Genomic DNA, 17,833 nt, shown 5'->3' with positions numbered 1-17,833 from the left:
GCCGGCACCGCACTTCCGCAGGCAAACGGCACTTCCGGTGCGGAGCGGAAGTGCCCGCGGTGGGCGGGGCCTGGCGGTGGGCGGGGCCTGCGCTGCCCTGGCGGCGGGACGGGGCCTCGGGGCAGCCGGTCGCGGGGCCCGGCACCGGGTCAGGCCCGGAGGGGATCGGAGAGCCCCGGGCTGCGCCTAAACCCGCTTGTGCTGCAGGAACCAAACGGGTGTATTTAACCCCCCACGGCCGCGGCTTCCGTGCGTGCCGGGTCACAGCAGCGGTTTGATAGTGACACTCGGTAGGGCCCTGCGAGGGGAGGGGAGCCCCTCTCTGCAGGGCGGTTGTTCTTCCCCTGAAAGACAACCAGCTCGTTAAATAAATCACATTTTTTATAAGGGAAACCTTATTAATGTAATTGTCCCCGCCCATCCCGTGAGGGACAGCCGGAGGGGTTCCAAGGGGACGGCGGGACCCCACACAGCCCCTCGCCCCTGCCCTCAGCTTTGGCTCCACGTTGTGTATCACAGTTGGACGCTGCAGGACGAGTCTAATTCCTGTCAATTAATACACACGCAATCGATACTAAGGACAGACAGGGCAAGTCAGGCTTACGGCCCAGGGAAACCCCGGGATGGAGGACAGGGGGGTGCGGGGGGATGGACGCACCCGACCCTCCCTGATCCAGGTGCTCTGAAGGGTCTCGGTTCTCTGCCTTGACCGCTGTGAGCTCCTAAACCTAGGCCAGAGTCCAGGTTTAGATGGTAAAGTAGCCTGAAATAGAAACCACACCATGCCCTCTGTCACGTGGCTAATTAGGAACGGGGCTGTAACGAGGTTCCAGCTCCCGGAATCCAAGCCCCCAGTCCAAGCCTTCGCAGACTCCGGATAGTCAGTATTGAGACTTCCCACCTTCCAGCTGACTGCACCGGCGCTGGGGTGCCCGTCACCCCGCAGGCGGGGAGAGGGGGACAGGCCACCCAGCCGAGGGGTTTCCCTCAGCGAGTTTGCTGCTCCCCCCAGTGCTGTCCCACTCACATGCTGCCGTGTGAGCAGCACAGGCTGGGTTGCGTTCGAGGGTACTATTGATTTGCGCTTTAAATGTCACTCCAGGTTGTCCGGAACCTGCCATTTTCACCATTCTTTTGCCATAGCTTTTGAATTACTCATTTTAAAATGAATTATTTATTACTTGTATTTCTCAAATATCACTACACGAGTCAGGCCCTCAGGCTGGAGCTGCAGCACCGACACGCTGTGCAAAACAACTTACCGGGACAAACCTCAAATAATGATGTCAGATCCAAGGTTTGCTCCGATCGTTTAGCTGAGGATCACATTTGGCAACTGAAACATGGTTCCCTTGCAAAGGTGTCTGTTCATTTCCCCTCCTTTGCCAACCTTCCTCCAGAGCAGCGGTGGCGAGGCTCTAAGTGACTCCATGGGCTTTGAATCTGTCATCAAGCTGTTCTGAAGCCCCGTTCCTCTTTTTGATGCTCAGAGGGCTGGAGCCCCTCTGCTCTGGAGACAGGCTGAGAGAGCTGGGGCTGTTCAACCTGGAGAAGAGAAGGCTCCAGAGAGACCTTCTAGCACCTTCCAGTACCTGAAGGGGCTACGGGAAAGCTGGAGAGGGGCTTTTTACAAGGGCGTGGAGTGACAGGATGAGGGGGAACGGCTTTAAACTGAAAGAGGGGAGATTGAGATGAGATCTGAGGAAGAAATTCTTTGCTGTGAGGGTGGTGAGACCCTGGCCCAGGTTGCCCAGAGAAGCTGTGGCTGCCCCCTCCCTGGCAGTGCTCAAGGCCAGGTTGGATGGGGCTGGGAGCAACCTGGTCTGGTGGAAGGTGTCCCTGCCCGTGGCAGGGGGTTGGAACTGGATGGTCTTTAAGGTCCCTTCCAACCCAAACCATTCTATGGTTCTATGATTCTATGAATTGTGCATTACATATTTGATTTCCTAAAACACTGTGAACTATTGGAGCCTCTGCCCAAAACATTGCTGATATTAACTATGTATGTAAAACTGAGATAATTTTATGTAGCTGCATTACTTATACAAATTAAATTTAATCTGGCAAACGAATAGAAATTAAACAAGTCAAGCCAAAAACCCGCCTGGACGCGACCCTGTGCAACGTGCTCTGGGTGACCCTGCTTGGGCAGGGGTTGGACTGGATGATCTCCAGAGGTGCCTTCCAACCCCAACCACTCTGGGATTTGCTCAGAAATGTTGTAGCTGTTCCACTGAAGTTTTCAGAGTCGCCCCAAACTTCATATTTGATTAACCCTGTAATAATCATCTTGATGTATAGCCGTAGCCCAGCCAGATTTATTGTGCTAGCTTCCCTTCAGCAGTGTCACTTATAGTACATCTTGTTTTAAAACAGGGTTATTACAAGGCAAAAAAATCCTAAAATGAGACTGTGGGAAAACATTCTCACAAAAATGTTATGTATGTAATAAAAATCTCATTATTTACAAATTATTAATCTACTTTTCAAGGGAATGAGTCAGAGCATCCGTTTTTTGGGCCCCATCAGGATGACTGACAGAGTGGGTGCCTCTCACCTGGCATATTTTAATCAGGGGACGCCTCACGCTGTGCTGGCCCTGATGTCCTCACCACCTGCCACTTGGGTCAAGGGATCAATGAAATCCCTGCTCGTTTGGTGGGAGCAGGAAGAAGGGAAGCACCTACACAAAGAGGAACACGGGATAAATACAGTGATCAGAGACGGCTCTGAGCGCAGCATTCTGTGCAGGCATTTGCTAAAAAAAAGCAGAGTAAAATGAATAAAACATCAAAGTAAGGTAAAAGATGAAAAAACAAACAGAAGGGGAGTGAAAGGATGAAGAGAGCTGCTTTTGTGTAGAAAACTGGCTGAAGAAGCCAGTTTGGAGTCCTAAGAAAGGAAACTACCCTGCTTTTCGTGATCTGACTGTTCTTACAGAGTCAGGACTTGGTGTGGTGTTTGGGGTTTTTTTAAAGCCGTATCCGACCGTACCATCAGTTTCTCAACATGACAGAAACAGCCCACAAAGTCTGAGTTTGGCTGTTTGGCTCACAAGAGTGAAGGGTATTAAAGGCTCCTGGATGGTTAGAGGGGCAGGGAAGTACCTGACACACGTTTGGTTTTGCTGTTTCTCGCTGTGCCAGGCGCAGATTGCTCAAGGATTTTGCACCTCACATACAGGATGGGCACAAGAGGGGGCCTCTGTGGGAGGATGATCTGTGGGACCAGGGTGGGATGTTCCAGAACAGGATGCTGCCAGCCCCACCACGACCACACGCAGATCTTCAATGCGCCCTCACTGAATTCAGCTGATAACTCAAATGACATTTGGGCTGCAACTGCAGCCCAAAGAACCTCTTTCCACATCAGGTACTGCTTTTCTTTTCATAAGAAGCCAACTCGTAACTCCGTGGCTGTGTCTCAAACAGTAAGAGAGGTTTGGAGAGGACTTTGTTGAGTCTTTAGGGTCAGTTCTCAGCTGTTGGTGGCAACTGCATCAGGGTAAGGCAGCTCTGGGAAGGACGACCCAGAGCCTCAGGACTGAGCTGTTGGAAGCTCTGGTGTTCTCAAGTTTCAGCCCAGACTTTTCATGGCCATCGGATACTTGTTTGCTCTTACATCACCCTCGCTCTTAAGGGAGATGTGTTTACTTTGGTGTTTACTCCCTGCAGTCTCATAGAGAACAATTGTATCCCTTCTCAGCATTCATTTTTTTTGGCTAAACAAATTATTTCAAGATCCTTATGTAAGAAAAACTCAGCATTACCCTGTGATTATTCCCCAGTCACATTTTAAGTTTGTGTCCCTTGATTAGAAGTGACCAGAGCTGCCTGCATAATACCAGGGAGGGCTGCAGCAGAGCTTTGTATAATGGTATTAACATTTTCCCCTTCTCCTGGAAATATCTCAGTTGTTATGTGCTTTTCATCAGAGCTGCTCCGTACTGGGAGTTCGCAGTCATCTTGGCATCAACAAATACACCCAGATTTTTCCTTTCTTCTGTCATTTCCAACTGATGAGCTCCCAGCTTGCAGCAGAGATTCTTATTAGTAATTCCCAAGTGCACGACCTTGTACTTTCCACTATCAAATTTCACCCCATTTCCCATGTGCCAGCCCTCAATGCTATCCAACTCTTCCAGCAATACCGATATTCCCTCCGTAGTACTGGTGCCTCCCAACGTTGTGCCATCAGCACGTGCCACCACCTCACTCCTACCTTTTGTTCCAAGGCCTGCCTGAAAAATATTGTGTAAGATCGAAAGAACGTAAGACATGCCTCGCTGGCTCAGCTGTTTGGGGAGAACACCAGAGCCCAGCCACGTTCTGCTCTCTCTTCCTTTCGCACTCCCCGGGCATCCACAGGTGCTGTACGTTTGAGGTGACTTCCCGACCTTTTCTATGTAGCTATTTTCTTATGGACCTGCTCTCCATTAATTTCTTGAAAGAATTTTTGAACCTGCTGATAGTCTCCGAGTCAGTTCTAAAGGAGCTCAGCTCCACCCTCACAGTCTACTTTTCCACCCAAACTATTGTCTGTAGCTAGCTTCTTACCTACCAAATAGCTCCCCAGGTGAGCTAAACATTTGCCATGTGGCATTCTATTTAATATCCTATTAAATCCAGTTAGATTAAATCTATTGTATATCTAGAAAACAATTATCAAAGGTATAATCTTAGTTAACTGCAATCTATCTTTAGTAAAGCTATGTCATATTTTACTTTATTTTCCACTTGTCTGTCCCCAACTACTTATTCCTTTACATTTTTTTTCCTAAGCTTTTAATGTTCTTGAGGTCAGACTAAGAGGTGTGTAAATGACTGGACTGCTTTTCTTCCTCCTGCTTAAACACAGCTAGTGCTTTGGGAGTTCCTCGGTAATTCATTACCACCCTCAACCTGAAAAATTAAAAACTTTGTACTGGATGAGTGAGGATACGTTCCAGGTCTGTCAGAGCCGTGCGATTGGGAACATTTCATTCCCTGAGCTGCGTGTCAGGTTCTCACAGGCCTTGCTCTCCCTTTGGGTACAGTAATTTCCATTTCCATATAATAACTCTCATTAGCTATCAACCTTTGCCCTGATCATAACAGAAAACAGAGGCAGAAGTCATTTAATATGGGGCCATACCTAATATTTATTAAAAAATAGACTGGAACCCAAGCCATGGAAAGTCTCCATGCAATGTGTTTAACCGTATCGGTAACGATAATGCCAAAGTGACAATTTGTGTCACTGAATAAGCAGCTGGAAGTGCACAGCTTTTCCTGTCCCAGTGATGTGACACTCCAGCTAGTTCCCCCTCTTTAAAAAACACAAGGAGCAACCAGCAGGTTCTGCTGTACAAAAGCCCCGGGTCTCCAGGATTCAGCTTTCTGAAGTAGGTCACATTTGATCTCCGTCAAGGCATACTGCAAAAGGCAACCATTTACCAGGGAGTTTTCAAAATTCATATTCTGCTTACTAATGCTGTCAACACGGATCCTTTTCAGGTACCGGCTGAACATTTTTTCATTGCTTTGGGGTATAAACAGGCCAGGAATCCTGTTTTTCCCTTCAGTTACCTGTATTTCTTCCAAAGTTCCTCTGAAGGTACATATTGACTTTCAGATCACATTTGCATTCAGATGATGGCTTGTTGGAAAAAATCCCTTTAGAAGGGCTGATTAACTTCCTTTCAAATGTTTACTGTCCCTGACCAAGGGAGCAAAACTAGAAAACAACTCGCTGCGTGGCTTATATCTGAGTTTAAAGACATGGGATCCTGTATTTTGTATTGTTCTCTCTGAACATTAACGCTACTTCTAGCTTAAACCTGACTTAATGACAGACTGAAGTCCATCTGTTACAATGACTAGCCTTGGACTCAGAGGGAGAGTCCTGGGGATAATTTAGGAGTGCATTTTATAGTTACTTGCAAGCAAGCATTTCATTTCAGATCAAGGCGAACATGAGGAGCAAGTGGAAATATCTCTCAAAAGTACAACCTGACCTACATACGGTATTGTACATTAAAGATATGTATAAAAATAAAGCATTAATGATCCACCACAGTTGCAACAAAACCCAGATATAAATCTTGCTGCTGAAAAGGAACTCCCTTGCACAAGGCTTAGTTAAAGCTTCATTTTGGAAGCTGCAACGCTTCCTGCCGACTGTACCCTGCTACCTCTGACGCCGCTGCCATTTGCCTCTCAGGCTTTCTCGTGCCTTTCTGTTGCTTAACACTCATATCCCTTTTGCTTTATCACTTGTCTCTCAATTTCCATGCATTTTTTGGCTCTAATGCCTTGCGTTGGCTCCCTGCTCTCCATTACCTCATGCTCCAGGACCTGCAGGCTGCTCAGGGTGGCTTGGACGGTGCGTCTGCTGATGGCACGGGGCCACGCATGTTCTTACAGCTGAGCTGAATGTCACAGAAGCAAAGGAGGAAAGCATCGGGCAGAAGACCTTGTGTGCGAGAGTGGCTTTTATAGTCAGGGTGTTTCTCCGAGGGACGAAGGGGCTTTGCAGGATGCTGAGCGGTGTGGGCAGACCGTGGCTCACAGAGCTCCCCGGCTCCCGCACCTCTCCTCAGCACCCAACTCCAGCCTGCCTCCGCCTATTACCTCCCTCACGGGCTGGCCGAGGTGGCCGCAAAACCTTCTCCTGAGACACCGTCCGTACCCCCGCATGGCACCTCCTGCCCTCAGCACGGCTCTGGGCTGCCGGGGCCCGGCCTCAGTCAGCTGCGGGCGGTTACACCCCCGCACAGGGCTATAAAGGGAGGAAGGGGCGAGTCAGCCTCGCCCGCGGAGGGAGAGCAGCTGCGGGGCTCTGGGGATGAGGGCACGGGCAGCCCCGAGGAGCGGGGCACTGCCCGCCGCCACCGGCCCCTCATGGCGGGGGGTCCGGGCCCCCTCAGGGCGGTGGCGGGGCCGCGGAGGGCGGGAACGGCGCGCGCCCGGCCCCGCCCCGCGGAGGAGGGAGGAGGAGGAGGCGGTGGTGTCGGGAGCGCGCCCGGCCCCGCCGTGCCCGCGTCCCGTGCGGCCGCCATGTTGTTGTGGCTGTGAGAGGCGGCGGAGGCAGCGAGCAGCCGAGCCGACCCGGGCCCAGGCAGGAGGCCGCGCCCCGGGAGGGGGTGTGGGGGCTCCGCGCCATGCCCTGCCCCGCGGTAAGGAGCAAGCGGGGGTGTCCGGGCTCGCTCTGGTGTCTTGCCGGGGGGTGGGCCGGCCTGCCGGGCCCGGGGCCTGGAGGAGGGCGGCCGGGCTGTCAGCTGCGGGGCCGCGGCCCGGCACGCCCCCTTGGCCCGCGGGGTGAGGGGCGGCGGCGGGGCCTCGGCGCCGGCTCCTTCTGCTCCGTTCCGCTCTGCTCGGCCGGGGCTGTGGCGGCGGCCTCCTTCCCCGGGCAGGCAGGGATGCGGTCCCGGGGGCGGCGCGTCCGTGGCCCTGCCGCGGGGTGACGGCGCGTCCCTGCGCTGAGGGGCTCGGGCTGCCGGGCGGGGGGAGCGGGGTCCCCGCTGCTGGTGGCCGCGGCCTGTGGCCTCATCTGGCAACAGCCGCCTGCCCGCCCGTCCCGCGGGGGTGGCCGCGTCCCTGTAGCCCGTATGGGCGAGCTGAGGGATCGCCTCCTGCGCTGGCAGCCGTGGTCCCGTGCTGGGCTTCTGCTGCTGCTTTGGCCGTGGTGTCAGTTGTGTTCAATTGTCCTTGTGCATGGGGCCAAAATTCCCGTTCCCTTTATGAGTGGGACTTGTTAAGGCTTTTTATTTACATAGTTTTGGGGCTTTAATTGTGCCTCTTCCCTGTGTTCCTCTTCACAGTCCTATTCTTTTGATGGGATCTGAGCAGATGTTGCCCTTCTCTGGTAAGTAGTGTTTTGCCCCCTGCCATTCCCTCCAACAAGGAGTTGAAGTTCTTGCATTGTAGTTGTTCCCTATTCTGTTCATTCTTTTAGGAAACGTTGCTTTATCAACAGATGAGACCTCGTGTTCCTTCTCATTTCTCTGTACAGGAAACTGATTTCTTTCCTTTTCGTGCACACTTCCCTCACTGGGGGGAAGGCTGGGTATGAGCTTGTAACTCTGACAGACTTCAAGTCTGATGGGCACCTCTGTGCTTCACCTGTTTGTCTTCTTGTGTGATGAGCCCGTGTAACCATGTGCAATAAGGCTTTCTTTTAGAAGAAAAAAGCTTGTCTAGTGAATCATGTCAGGCAGTGCTGAGTGTCGAGGTACAGCTTGGCTTTATGGTGAATATAAAGGCATATTTAAATGCCTCGGTGAGTCCTTTGGGAAGGGACGGAGGCGTGACTGAAGGAACTGTGGCAGGTTTTGTGTAATACCTGTCATGCTCTAAGCTTTAGATAAAGGGCTGAGGTGCCTTTTAATCTGTTACTAAAAGCATGTGCTGTAGTATGTGAAAACTTAACTTTTTTGGTGGAGGTGCAGAGGCTTTATGAAGGAGTGCTGGTAGATAACCTGAGGGGAGGAGGCTGACATCCGATATCTGCATTGCTTCAGCTGTTAGTGATCACAGTGGTTTTTGGAAGATAAAAAAAGTGCTTTCTTTCATAGTACAGGAAATACTGTGAACTGTAAGTGTGGAAACTTTCTGCAGATAAGTAAAGGCGGGGCATGGGATTCTAAAATCTTCAGAGACAAGTGTTTCTGTGTGCCTGCTTTGGAGTTTGGGGAGGGGCAAATGCGCAGAAACAGTCATGTTGAGCAGTGGTGGTTTTTTAGTGATTGCACTGGAAGGTGCTCTTGTCCTACTTCAGATTATAGGAGTGATATATTGAGAATGAAGCTGAGTTCGCTTCCTGGCAGTGTTATAAGTACCTAACGAGGATGCTGTTAATATCCATTACCTTAACTAGCAATTATTAAAATATCAATGTTAGCCTGCTTGAGTAATGTGCTGTGCAACCCACAAATGATACCAAGCAGGTGGAATGGGTCAGCTTGATAAGCTCTCTTTTTTTTTTCATAAAAATGGCCATCAACGGCTGGAGGAGACAGAAATGGAGCATACCCAAGCTTCTGAAGACAGAGGATGCAATATTTTATCTCAGATCTCGTTCCACCTACATACAACCCAGGATGGTGGAGAGAAGTATGTTGTCAGCCTTTCAAGAGTAGGAGGAATGTGGCTGTGCAGTGCTTTGCTGGCAATTAACCTGTAAAAAGGGAGTAACTTAAGGAGAAAGGGTATTGTTGGGCTGCTGGAGTAAAGGGCAGAAGCCTGACAAGTCTGCTGTAGCAAGGAAGAAGGAATTGTCCCTGTGGAGTGAATCGGAGGAACTGGGTTAGTGTCCAGCACAAAGTGCGAGATCTTTTCCCTTGCAGAGGTCAAAGGGATGTGAAGGCTGTTCCTGCTCTGGTGGCTTCCTACTGGGATGTGTAACTGGATATAATGAGATAGGACTCTCCTACTTGATATCAGTAGTGTCTTCCAGAGCATGTGACTCCCCAAGTAGTGCATTAGTGCTTAGCAAATATTGTTAACTAGAATGCATATTTAAGCATCTGGACTTTTCAGTTGTTTCATAGTTGCTTTCATTGGCTGAATCAAAGTAATATGTTATGTTTTTTTTTATTCAAAATAACCTTCTAAATACTAAAGTGTCTAAGCCATAATGTGCAAGTGTTCTGCATTTGTCTCTAGCTTGAGTAGCTGGTGGTATAAAGATCTGCCAGTTAAATCCCATGTGGGTTTTAACTCTGAGAAATGAGCTTTGTGATTTGTAATTCCACCCCTCTTATAGATATGGGTGTCATAACTTCCCAGTGCTGTCAGGAGAACTTTAGGAGTATGCCTAGCACTCAATTCATGCTGTAATTCTTGTGAATTAACTGGGTTGTTAAAAGATAACTATATCTTTGTGGAAAAAATTCAGGATGATTGAGTGGCTTGCATGAAGGACCTGAAAGTGAAGTTAGTGTTATTGCAGGAATTTGAAATACTGACTTTTTACTGAGACTTGCTCTGCCCAGTGAAGAACTGAAGTCCTCAACTTCTGCCTTGGATGCGTTCATCCTGAACGGGGCAGGATTGCTGTATCCAGACTGGTGTATTGGCTTGCATACATGTCAGCTTGTCTCCTGCTTGTGGGATGAGCAAAGGTCACAAACTACAGCACCGTTTGGTGTCAACTGTCCTCATTCAGAATGTAATTGATAACAGAAACAACCAAGACTTTGTCCCCTTGCTTTAGGGTGAACAGTTGAGAAGGACTGACAGAATGTGCTTGATATCACAGAAATTTAATCGTAAACTAGAGCACGAGTAGCCAGACCTGTTCTTCCCCTCGTCTGTTTAATGGTTTCTGGTAGTGGTGTAAAGGTGGTGAACACCCACTGGCTGTAGTGCTTCTGGGAGGTGCTTTATCCTGTAAGGAAGGCCTCAGGTCAGTCTCTGCTGATCAGAACAAGTGGGAAGGGACAGCCTGTAGGAGCAGGGAAGAAGTGTGGCATTATCTTGTTGAAACCAGGGGTATCTTTTACCTTTGGTCTTTTATGAAGTGTCTGGATTGTGTTGGTGGTCTGTGAGCTAGAGGTGCTCCGTTCCCCTTCAGTGAGTAGCAGTATGCACCTAGAAGCTCAGCTTGGAACTGCAGCTCTGCACCATGCAAGGTGAGCCGAGGGAAGAAGAGCACAGCAGAAAGCTTTCTGGAGTGTTTATTGAAATGGATAAGCTACTTTGGGAATCACTGATGTCCACCAAAAAGCACTGTTTTTAAAGACTTAACTTAAAATGCAGTTTCTGATGCCTGGCTTTGGTTCATCTTCTGAAACACCTCTGGCTGAGAATCTTAATCTGAAGTTTAGAAAGCAGCAGTTGGTTTGACATGTGAATGTGACTGCGAGCTAAGCTGTTAAGTAGAAGTACGCTCTGTAAGTCTTACTGGGGGGGCAACTGAATACTTCGGAGGCATTGTTCCTCCTCATGGGTGTTAAGGCTGAAAATAGTTGCAGCAAAGTAAGCTTGGTATGATCCAGTTTGAACTTTTTCTGAAATTTGTATGTGCGTGTATTTATACATGCATGAGTGAAGCAACTAATGACGCTGTAATAGCTGTGATGTAGCTGGTGGAACCCTTCCAAACTCTGATAAGGGGGGGAAAAAAACCAACTCCCTGGACACGGCTGCCTAAATAGGTGGTTCTTGCCCTTCCTTGGAAGAGTTGGATTTCAGAAGACTTGAAGCTGGATGGACTTTAAGTGATATTGCAACTAAACTTGTACAAGCTGCTGTATTGAAGTATTACAGCTTCTGAAAAAGTTAATACTTCGAACAAGATTCTAGTGGAACTTAATTTCAGAGAAATTAGTCTGTTATTTTTTCCTCTTGACTAGGAATGAAGTGAAAAGCTGTGAAGCAGCACTGATAGGATGGCTTGGGGGCAGGCTGTTGTACTACCTGCTAGTCATGGCAGTAATGGAATGATAGCTTAAGTACTGTCCTCGGTGACACATGCTGCTAGGTCTTAAGTAGTATTAACCCTCCTTTTTAGAGAAATGAAACCAAAACTATGGAATTGCAGATACTTTATAACTTTGCAGTTCAGTGTTAGTTGACAGTGGACAGAACATGAAAGAAACCAAGCCTTAGAGAAAGCAGAGCAAGTTGTCTTTTGCCTTGCTCAGCACATCTCATTTTCAGTGTTCATTGTGATGGGCTGACTAGCTACAATGACAGTGAAGTTGGCTATGCTGTTGGTGGCCTTCATCTGAGATGTTGATCTAGCTGATGCTTTTACTGACTTCTGTGACATCAGTGCTTCACTGAATTATTCTCCAGTGTGTGAATAGCATGGTAGTGGTCAGCTTCAGGGTTTTCGGCTACTTATCTTGTGAAGCATTAGAACGGCTCCTAGCTGTGAAGCCTGAGCTTAGCATGGAAAATTGTCACCTATGGAATTAGCTTGAAGTTAGAATGAAACCAGAAACTTGGTGTTAGTCCTTGGCTCCTTAGGAAGAGCTGGGTGTTTGGAGGGGCAGTCAGACCAGACCACCCCCCTGACTGGGGTGTGTTCTTTGAGCTGAGAGCTGTAACAGGGAATGTTCAAATGTCTGAACTTCTGAGGCTGGACGCAAGGCAGGCTGCCACAGGCCTCTGAACTTCTGCAGTGTGGCCTAGAAGGCAGTGAATCACCATGTAGGAAAGACTTGTTCTGATAATTGAACTTCGATTTTTTTTTTTTTTTTTAACTCTGTCTTCTTCCCTCCTGTTGTGTATATTGATCTCGAGCTGTATGTTCTGTGCTCCCCTCCATTCGGTTTTAGTCCTGTCACTCCTGCGTGTTCTGCAGTGACAGTTTCCGTAGGGTTGGATAGGGCTTCTCGGCAGAACCTCCTCTAGTGTGGTGGCTGGGGTGTACTTCTGGGGAGAGTAAGTGGAAGCCTCCAGCATGAGAGAGCTAGAAAGCTCTTCTGCTTCATGGGAAAGCACATGAATATTAAATTCCTCTTATAATACTGTCTTATCTTCTGGCAGAGCTTTAAAATAAGAAACTGTGATTGCATTTTAGCTTGGTTACATGAAGAATCAATTTAATTTAAATGTGCTGTTCTGCCTGCTGGATGAGGTCCTTGAGAAGGCTGGGGCTGATCAGCTTACCTGTTAGATCTGGGAGGTAGAAGCAGGATTTAGGTACTTGGTTTCTTGAACTGGAGCAGTTCTGTAGGAGCTTCTGTAGGCGCCTAGCGAACTCGAGGCTGAACCTACCCAGGGAGTGTTGGGTATCTTGAGCCGGGTTTTTTGTATTGGTTTAATTTCAGAACTAAAGTTATTCTTGACTGGTGCTTTCTCTCGCAGATGTGCAGGATCTACCCTCTCAGGTCCTACTTTCTTTAGCCCTTACTGGGAAAAAGAATTGGAAAATGTTTTTCACTTAATCTTAGCTTCCTGCTTTTCAAGGAAACAACATTGTCAAAGTAGCTTCACTGCCTGTGTGTTCTCCCATGCTATGAGTGCGCTGTCCCCATGGGTAAGACTTCTACCAAAGGCCCGTTTGTGGTCTGTCTTATCCTATTTTAAGAGTGTAGAAAGATTTACATCAGGGAAAACGGTGAAAAGCTGTATGTCATGCTTTAACTGAGATTTCTGAAAACAAAATAGCTTCAAAAAGAGATCTCTAGCTTGGGTGCCTGTCTGTATGAGGAGGTCTTTTGTGCATCCAAGTCTAATAGTCTCTTTAAGTATTTTTGATTGTTCTGATATTCTACCAGGTTTATTTCCTAGAATATACTGTCAGTATGGGTGGAAGTAAAGCACTTCAAGTTGAATTTGTGGAGGAAGACTGCTGCATTGCCATAATTAAGTCTTTGTAGTTTTTCTTTCCAATACCAGAGTTTTATACACTGGTATAGACATTATTTATAGAAACACTCTTAGAACAGTTTTCTGTTGCCCTTTCCTGAGCCTCATTTGCTTCTCCAACTTTGGGGCTAGAAACCAGGACTATAATCAAAGCATTAATTCTGTAGTGTTACCAGAAGGACAGAGCTTCAGGAAGAAATAAAAATAGTTTCTCTTTCCCTGTGCTTTTAAAAGAAGGTTTTGACTCTTGTATCAACTGGGAAAAGGCAAGCTCTTGTGAGAAGGAAACTGTTTTCTCTAGTGCTGCTTTCTCTGCTTGTGGAAGTGCCTGGGGGGAAGCTGCTCCCAGCCACCTGTGTGAGGAGAGGACAGAACTGCCTGCCTGCCTGCTGAAAGGCGTAGGCTGAAATGGAGTCTGTGAAGACAACATGCACTTGGTTGGCTTTCGGACTACCCTTGGAGAGCGGAGCAAAGGCAGGACTTGCCTGCAGGGCAGGCTGTGTTTGCAATCTCCCCAGCTCACCCCTGTGAGCAGCCTTTTATGTAGGGGTGATGTGGATCACAAGCCTTCCAAGTCCTGTGAGTATGACTCCTCGGTTTCTGTGTGGTTTGACTGTTCTGTGCAAGTAGGATTCTCTTTTTTTTGGGCTTCTGTAGAGATGGTGGCAGGATTTCAGAAAACAGACAGAAAATCAGATCTTTCCTTGAGTCTTTCTGTCATGTAGAGTTTAGCACCTCATGGGTCAAGGGTAGACTACTAGAATTTTGATTTCAGTTATTTAGTTGCTAGAAGTTGTAGTTGAAAGTATTGAAGAGTTGTGAGTGAAACTGAAGGCTGAATTAAAGAAATGGTGACAAAGACTGAGCACCCAGTTAGATTAGGAACAATTTATTTGCACCTACTGTGACACTGGAACTGCTTAGACTGTGGAGTCTTAATACCTTGGACATCTTACAGATGTTACGTGGGTAAGATAACTTTCAGTACTTTTGAAGTGGAGCCTCGATTTTCTTGTGCAGAAGATGTTAGAATGATCCAGTCTACTAGTTGATCTAGTACGAAGCTCTGTCATACCACTCTTATGCTACCACTGTGTGCTTTCAAAATGTGTTTAAGTCCTAAACTGCTCGTGGTAGTGGTTGCAGCTGGGTTTGGAATTGGTGGAAAGCGTTTCCCTGGAATTTCCTATCTGGTAGTTAGAAGGGGACCAGCAGCCTGACTCTCCTTGTTTTCTCTGCAAGTAGATCAGGAAAGGGAGTAAGCTAGTTGCTGAGGCTGTCTGATTTCATCTCCTGTAGCTGTAATTGACCTAAATGTGTACCTGGGAAAGCTTTACTTACTGCATTGCTATCTGTAAGCTTGTAATTGCTATCATTGAAACTTAAACCTGAGATAAAATGAGATGCTGTGAAGTTCTGCTGGTTGTAATTATACTGCTTGTTGCATCCTTGATAGGGTGTTTGCTTTGAGAGCTTTTCAGACCTGCTTCTGGATTTGTCGCAGCTGAAAACTATCCTCAGTTTTCCTTGCCTCTAACTTTCAAAACTACTGTTATCAAAACTGACTTTCACTGTTCTGTGGGTTCTCGGTAAGTTTAGGCTTTTAAAATACTCGTCTATCTCCTGGCAAAGAACAGATGAGCCAAAATGAGAGGCTTTGAGAAGAAAACTCACGTGCCATATCACAGAGCAGCTTTGCTTGAAAATTAACGTGAGGACATTGCTCTATCTATTCTGCAGTCCAGGTTTGCTATGGTCTGACTGGAGTAGGAACACCTTTTCTAAGTGTTGTGAGCTGATAGCTTTGATATTATTGTTCTATTTCAGTTTTCCTTATTTCCTTTTCACTTCTGAGAACAAATATGTTAGTGTAATGTAGACATTCTTGAACTTTTCATCCAAGAAACCTCACTAAAATGTGTAAGCAGATTGCATTTCTAGTTATTTTGATTATTTTCCTTTAATAAATGGAAGCTGTAAGCAAGTGAAGTGTACTTAATGTAAACTTGGAAGTTTGTTGCCTCTGCCTGCAGACCGTTTACTACTTTCCATCTAAGCACTGTGCATGTTTTTTGAAGAGTGGATAAGCTTTTCATCAAATTAATGACTAATCCTCATCAAACAAGTGTTCATCTTTACAATTAAGCATTCCTGTTCTTTGATTGTATGGTGGTTGGTGGACATACTAGTCATGAGTACATTTGAGAATTCAGATTTTTAATTTTCTGTCACTGCTGGTAGCAGGAATTTGCTGTGAACAAGGCATTGTATTCTGGTTGGATACCCATTATAATTAAATTATCATCTTTGTCTATGTTCAGTGAACCTTTCTTTGAGTAACTTCCAAAAGAATGCACCTTTTTGCACTTTGGGAAATTCTGAACTCTCTCAGGAAAAAGGAGGAAGATAGAACAAGGTAAATATTTTGAGGTCTGTTAGGCTTTCCTTGTAGGTTTGGCTAATGGATTATGGTCAAGGCAGAGTTGTTTTCTAATGCAGGATACAATAGCTTGCTTGTTTTCTTTTACTTTGGACTGGAATCTCTTAATCCCTTCAGACTCAAGCATGAGTATCACATGATTTGGAGGTGTTTGGTTAGTGTACTTCACTGCTGCAGAGCATCCCTGTACATAACAGATGAGTACACTGGGACTGCAGGGAGAAGCCACATGGAAATTTTCAGTTTTGGAGATCCATGTCTAAATGTTTAATATTTTGTGGCTGGGTTGTGTTCTGCCAAAACCAAGGGGAAGCATCTGGTCAGTTAGACTTCTGAGTAAGGAGAGCAGATTTGTGCTCTAAAACTCCTAGTTCATGATAAAAAGGACTACAATATACTGATAGTATCCCTATAGGTGCAGTATACCTACAAATGCTCAAACCATGTATTAGGGTATTCATGGAAAATTCCTTGCAGGAAAATTGTGGTAGTACAACTAATCATAGGTCCTTCTTTCAGAATCTGTGACCATATGGGCCCTCAGTGGATATATAGCTGTCTAAGTAAGACTCATAAACCCTTGTTAAAGTAAAAGAATCATAAATATTCATTAACAGATAATTGCAGAAAATAGTAGCTTCTTGTATAGCTGTGTAATGGTAACATGTCTGATCACTGTCATGTTGCTTTTTCCCCCCTTCAGTTCTGCAGGCTTTAGTAGCTGGAACCAGAATGTCTTCCACGTGTCAAACTGGAATTTTAGCTTTGAAATGATAGGATGAATGCTGGTACTTGGTGAGGGTAACTGCTGAACACTGATCTAGCGAGAGGACTAGACAAGATGAGTATGTTGTTGGGGTTTTCTAAAATAGGATGGGATTCCCTAAAATGCTGAAATACAGTAATAAACTGAGGATGGTAAAAAAAACAAAACACAAAAACAAACCTCCAGTGATTTCAAAGATGCTGATCTTGACTCCTGGTGCTGCTTCTGCAGAATTTGGTACGTTAAGCACAAGATCAGTATTGCTTTGCTTAGAGCAGCTTCAGTAACTGATTCTACCAGCAGCTGGAGCCTGCTGCTTCCCGAGCTGTTTCACTTGCATCGGAAGAAATGCAGAAATAATTGGGGAGCTCTAGTCGTGGTGGCTCTATACTTAGCTCATTACTGCAGGCAAATTATCTTTCGCTTCTCTAGTGTTGACTGGTAGGCTGGTTCAAGAGCTGTCTAGCTTTCAATTGCTCGGTCATTCTAACTCTTCTGCAATATTTTTATCACATAGGCACTTTGTCCTATAAACTCTTGAAAGGCTGGTGATAATGTAACAGTGGAAGCGTCTAAGGATGGGAATTCTTTAGTAAGTCACTGAGGAAAAAAGCAATGCCAAACTTGCTGTTGTAATCAACTGGGAGTAGGAAGCAATCTTGAAACCTGCTTGATATGATGCTCATCTGCGGAGGGTGGTTAGGTTCATTACTGTCACTGCACTGGGTGGGTCTGGTGGTCATGTGGAGTACTCGGCCTGGGGAGCTGTGGACAAAGGGCGAAAGGATTTTGCTTGATTTGACATGTGTAAGATGGGTATAACAAGGACAGTGAGAGCTATTTCTTGCTTTCCTGTTTTAAGACTAGTTTTTTAATAAGCTGTTTGTATAAGGTACAAGCTTAGGTGCTCCCATCCTTTCTGTGGGTCACACCCAGAGAGCAGTCCCATTAAAATTAATAATGCTGTTGCATCACTCCTTAGACCGCCACGTTCACATTCAACACTAAGGTATGAAGACTTTTTCCTCTTGCATAAGACAACTTGACTTGCTCTGGTTGGGAAGGAAACAGTCTGGCAGCTCACTGAAGAGTAAGCTACATGCTGCTGTGCCCTGTAGCTTATTTTTCTGAACATTACCATTTCAGGTCCTTGTCCAGCTCTCTGAACTGCCTTAGCAGTATGTACCTCTGCCTGAGACCAGACCACTGCTCACACACAGGTAGTGATGATCTGGCCAGCCCTTGCTGAATGCAGTTCCTTTACTGCTTCTAGTGTATTCTTGCTCCTAGACCCAAATTGTTTGCCATTCAAATTAGATGCCTGGT

At 46.6% G+C, this 17,833-nt stretch overlaps 1 protein-coding gene across 4 annotated transcripts in view; it reads left to right on the top strand.

Annotated features, from left to right (window-relative positions):
* The first annotated feature begins 7,023 nt into the window (after positions 1 to 7,023).
* Positions 7,024 to 17,833, top strand: part of MTMR3 (myotubularin related protein 3) — an 87,235-nt gene continuing 76,425 nt past the window's right edge. For all 4 annotated transcript variants that reach the window (XM_068412990.1, XM_068412989.1, XM_068412988.1 and 1 more), the window contains exons 1-2: positions 7,024 to 7,156; positions 7,802 to 7,845. The gene's annotated coding sequence lies outside the window, so the exon portion shown is untranslated. The remainder of the gene's footprint in view (positions 7,157 to 7,801; positions 7,846 to 17,833) is intronic.

The sequence above is a fragment of the Nyctibius grandis genome, chromosome 14 (genome assembly GCF_013368605.1).
Source record: "Nyctibius grandis isolate bNycGra1 chromosome 14, bNycGra1.pri, whole genome shotgun sequence".
NCBI classification, from domain to species: domain Eukaryota; kingdom Metazoa; phylum Chordata; class Aves; order Nyctibiiformes; family Nyctibiidae; genus Nyctibius; species Nyctibius grandis.
The sequence above is the reverse complement of the archived record's forward strand: the minus strand, read 5'-3'. Positions and strand labels throughout refer to the sequence as shown.